Source organism: Neomonachus schauinslandi, chromosome 5 (assembly GCF_002201575.2).
Source record: "Neomonachus schauinslandi chromosome 5, ASM220157v2, whole genome shotgun sequence".
In the NCBI taxonomy this organism is placed as follows: domain Eukaryota; kingdom Metazoa; phylum Chordata; class Mammalia; order Carnivora; family Phocidae; genus Neomonachus; species Neomonachus schauinslandi.
In genome coordinates, this window is record NC_058407.1 from 165,151,430 (window position 1) to 165,156,964 (window position 5,535).

Here is a 5,535-nt window from a genome sequence, read left to right on the forward strand (position 1 = left end):
AGACGAAATCCAGGTCTCCTACTCCTCCGCCATCTTGCTCCGCCCCTAAAAAAATTTTTTTAATTCAAGTAAAATAAACATACAGTGTTATATTAGTTCAGGTGTACAGTATGGTGAATCAGCAAGTCTATGCATTAATCAGTGCTCATCAAGGTAAGTGTACTCTTCATCCCTTTTTTTTTTTATTTTTTTAGATCTTATTTATTTATTCATGAGACACAGAGAAAGGCAGAAGCAGAGGAAGAAGCAGACTCCCCTCTGAGCAGGAAGCCCGATGTGGGGCTCGATCCCAGGACCCTGGGATCACGACCGGAGCTGAAGGCAGATGCTTAACCGACTGAGCCACCCAGGCACCCTCTTCATCCCTTTTATCATTTTACCCATCCTCCCACCCACCTCCCCTCTGGTAACCACCAGTTTTGAAGAGTCTGGTTTTGTGTTTTGTTGTTGTTTTTTTTTTAGTTTGTCTCTCTTTTTTTTGTTCATTTTGTCTTGTTTCTTAATTTCCACATATGAATGAAATCATATGGCACTTTTCTTTTTCTGACTTACTTTACTTAGCATCATAATACCCTCTAGCTCCATCCATGCTGTTACAAAGGACAAGACTCCATTCTTTTTTGTGGCTGAATAATATTCCATCGCGTATATAGATGCCACATCATCTTTATCCGTTCATCTATGGATGGACACTTGTTTGCATCTAATTCCATCCAGAGTAAGCAGTTAATGGGCTGTCCCTCTGGGGGGTGCTGTCCCCACAAGGGCTCTCTGAGGGCAGAGGTGGAACCTTTAACATCAGACCTACTTGTGCTAAAATCAGTGTTGGCTTCATCCTCTCAGATTAGTTTTTACTCAGCTTTATTTTTTATTTTATTTATTTATTTTTTTTAGAATTTTAAAAAAATATTTATTTATTTGACACAGAGAGAGAGAGTACAAGGAGGGGGAGCAATAGAGGGAGAGGGAAAAGCAGACTCCCCACTAAGCAAGGAGCCCAATGCAGGACTCGATCCCAGGACCCTGAGATCATGACCTGAGCCGAAGGCAGTCGCTTAACCAACTGAGCCACCCAGGTGCCCTTTACTCTATATGCTTTATTGAGGTATAATCTATAAACAATAAAATGCACTTATATTAAGTAGAGAGTTTGGTGAGTTCTGACAGATTGAGAACATGTGTAATCACCACCACAAGCATGATGGAGAACATTTCCACAGTCACCCCCCTCCTCCACATACAACCCCAGTCCCAATACTGGTCTGCTTTCTATCACCACAGAGGGCATTTGCTTGTTCTAGAACTTGATCTATATGGCATTACTCGGTATATATTCCTTTGTTCTGCCTTCCCCCCCCCTCCAACTTTTCGCCAGATGTGTTTTAAAAATTCATCCACGTTTTTTGTCCATCGGTATTCTGTGCTTTGTTAGTGCTGAATAGCATTGTATTAGATCCATGACACACAACTGGCTTGTTCATTCACTTGTCGATGGATATTTAGGGTGATTTCTGGCTCTGGAGCTGCTGGGAACATTCCCGCACAAATCTTTGCGTGGACATGTTTGTATTTCATCTGGGTAAACACTCAGGGGTGGAATTCTGGGTCATATCCTAAGTCTGTGTCTCTCTCTGAAAGAAATGGCCGAAACGTTTTCCAGAATGGCTGGACCATTCTGCATCCCACAGGCAATGAAGGAAAGTTCCAGTCTCTTTGCCTCTTCACCAACACTTGGTCTAGTCGGTCTTCTTCATGTCTGCCATTCTAGTGGGTGTGGAGTGGTATGAGCAGATTGCTTCCGACTTCCTTACACTTGCGTTCCCTCGCTCCTTCAGAAAGGAGATCACCTCACAAATCCTGTTTTACCTTGGAAACGAAAAAGTGTATCGCATCTAGGGCCTGGCATACAGTAGGTGATCAATAAATATCAGCCCGCTTCTCATGGCTCTAATTCTCAAGGCTGCTGTGCATCCTCTCCACTAGGGAGCTTTTAAAAATCCTGCCTCCCGGGTCTCACGCCACATTGGCAGAATCAGAATCTCGGGGGAAGCCTGAGAGGGGGTGCTTTGCGGGCACAAAGCCTTGTCAGCCTGGGCCCAGGGCCTGGCCTGGGTCTGGCCAGCATTATGGGGCAGCAGGTGTATTTGGACCCTGAGTATTTAAGGTCTGTGCACGTGTGAAGGAGTATAGTGCTGTGGGAGCCCGATTGCAGCTGCAGGGACCTTCCCGGGCAGGCCGGCCGAGGACCGGCGTGTTTGCGATTCCCAAGGATTCCGTGGGGTGGATAGGGGATTGGCAATCACTGTGAGAGCAGGTGCCCTGGCAGCAGGCCAGGTGGGGATCACGGGCAGTCACTGGCAATCAGGCGCTGCCACCTCGCGAAGCAGCTGTAACCCACTTTGTCACTCCTTAGGCCGGCTTTGTGTGGTTTAACGAGGCTTTTCCAGTCTCTCTTGTGCAGCCAGCTGGCGAAGCCGGGGATCAGCCACAGGGGGCTGCTGAGGTTCCCTCCTGAGGATGGCCTTTATGCTCGGAGCCCCTCCGTTCTCCTGTAAGCGTGATGCCCCGGGAGGGGACAGCCAAGCTCTTCCCAGCCCCCCAAATAAGAGATCCCTGCTATTGGCAGAACCCTAAAGCAGACTGTGTCCTGGCCTTCCTGTGGCTGCAATTTCTGGAAAGGCTTTCCTATCTAGAATTCTAAATAGCTTCTTCATTGTCCAAAGGGGGAGAGCAGGGAGAAGGATTGCCCCACACTTGAGGTTCTTGTCACTTCTTCATCTGTAGATTTCCTCCCACACCAGATCCCTCCTGTTCAGGAAATGCCGGGGACCCGCTAGGCGAGTCGAGCCGAGTTGACCTCAGAAGTTTCTGGAAGATTTGGATATTCCATACTCGGGCTGAATGGAGCCAGATGATACTGACCTTGCCTATGTGGCCTGCTCCCTCCCATCACTGGCGTCGGCCCCGCTTTCTCCCCGCGCACCCACAGCTCATGGCCAGGCTTTCTGCTACTGACAGCATCATTAGCCAGGGCCCTCCACCCCCGGAAGCTGCTCTGTGCGGCGAGCCTCCTCTCCATCCAGTACCTGCCCTGAGTCCCACCACGCCTCCTCCCCCACTTCATGAGCAAACAGTCTGAGCCCTAAGTCTCAGGGCTTTTCTCCTAGTGCATTCTCAGAAGAGGGCAGCACCCTTTCAGGCACACAGAATACAGGTAGAGGACCACCTTCCTCTATCCCATGAACCACTGTGGTGCAGGTAACCACCCCAAATTCAGTGGTTTAAAATCACAACTTTTCCTGTGCTGACAGATTCTGCAGGGCGGAAATTTGGACAGATTCAGTGAGGATGGCTTGTCCCTCTGTTCCACGAGGTCTAGGACCACAGCTGAGAAGTTGTACATGGCTGAGGGTGACTCCAGTGGTGGGGGCCCAGAATCATCCAGAAGCTTCTATACTCGCTAGTCTGGTGCTTGGGATAGGGAGCCTCAGAAGTAGGGCTCAGTGAAGACTATCAACCTACATATGGCCTCTCTGTGGGGCTTGGTCTTCTTCATGGTGGTCAGGCTTCTTACACGGAGCCTCAAGAGTCCTAAGAGCAAGTCAAGAGCATCAGAAGACACATGAGGTCACCTTGGGTATACACGATGAGTCAAAGCAGTCATAAGCCCTCGTAGATTCAAAATGTGGGGGCATGGACCCCACCTGTCAGTAAGAGGAGTGTCATATATCCTATATTAGAACAGTTTGTGCTTTTGGAGCCCTCCCCCACTCCTTAAATCATACTCCACACATTATTTGTGGGAATCTGTCCAGTGGAGGAGGGCATGGATTGAGCAGGAACAACCCCACAGCCCCGTTGAGTAACTCTGTTCCCTTCTGGGAGCTTCCCTGGGATCCCTCTGAGGGCAGCTCCCACGGCCTGTGCTGTTGGATTTCAAGGGGAGGCAGAGCGGTTGGGTCCCAAATCCTACCCCGAGATGTTCCACTTTGCTTCTCTCCTTGGCAACTTGGAAGGGCCTCTGACAGTGGCAGCTTTGAGGAGAACACTGTTCTGAGAGGATCAGAAGGGTGGTGGTGAGCTGGATGGAAAGGAGAGGGGCCTCGTGGGCAGAGAGACCACCAAAGTGACCTGGCAAAGACTCAGAACAGGCTGGGGCCTATGAACACAGAGCGGGGAGGAGGGCCATATCTCAGAGACCAAAGAACGAGATCTGGGAGGGAGCAGTTTTCAAGAAAGAAAGAGATCATCGGGTAGATCGATCACACGGCCACACTCTAGGGACGGGTTAATGAGTATGTGAAGACATGGTTACTCCTCCCCAATGGATGGCTTTGAGGAACTGTAGCATCTCAGTCCCATAGAAATTATATCAAAAACAAGTCAGCTGTTCCAAGCCTCCTATTGCTAATGAACCCCCGGTGTGGGGTGTTCCTCACCCCCTCCGCCTTCTTTGTACAGGAAATGTATGAATTTTTAAACCTATAGGAAACACATTGTTTGTGATTACATTAGACCTTCAAAAGGAAGCATGAACATAAATTTTGAGATGAATAGCTGAGTGCTGGAAGCCTGCCTCTCTGCTTGACTTCAATAACTTATCTCAATGAATCCCCAGCAGAAAGCATCTTCCATACTCCAGTTCTTGAGAAGATGAGACGTGAGTGCTGGGGAATTATAAGACAGAAGAGCTTTATTGCAACAGTGAACAAGCTGAAAATTACAAGGTAATGGAATCTCAGTAGGAGGTCCCTGTACCCTGCCATTAGCTAACTCAGACAATGATTGCAGCAGAAGAGACTAGGGTTATAGAAGCACCATGCAGATTTCTGCACTTTGCATCTGCATCCGGCCGGGCCCAGACCTAATCGCAATTGAAGGCAGAGGGTACACCTGCCTGCCAGGAGCTTTGACCTCAAGGGAACAGCCTCTAGGATGACTTGCCTTGGGAATCCTTTATCCTATCGGAGATGATTTCATTTTGAGCCCTTGTGGTGCTTGAAGCTACTAAATAGTGTTCAGCGGAGGTGGCGCATCTGGGAGATACGGATCTCCCAGGATATATCTCTGCAGGTTCTATCTCCTGTCCCTTTTGTGGGATCATTGAACCACATGGCAGCCCGGGAAGGGACCCCAGGCAAGAGTGTCTCTCCTGTGTCCCCTACAGTGCAACCAGGAAGGCTGTGAGGGACATACAGAGGCACAAGTGTGTGTCCTGCTTATGAGGTAGAAAGAATACAATAATATCGGATGAAATTTGTATACCAGGACTGGACTCGTGTTCCGTGTACCTCTTCTGACCCTGATGACGACCTCCTCAGATCCTAGCCCCATACTACAGAAGAAGAGAGAAGAGTTTGTCCTCTTAGTGCACAAGCAATTTGGATACCATCGTCCCATGAAATACAGTTTGCTAGTATGTGGCCCTGTGGGGGATCATCTTTATGATTTTTGCCCCATCCGTGGACTTTGACTCAATCTGCCCATCTTGCCCATGATTAGCTTAGTTAAACATGGCAGAGGGGTGGGACGCAG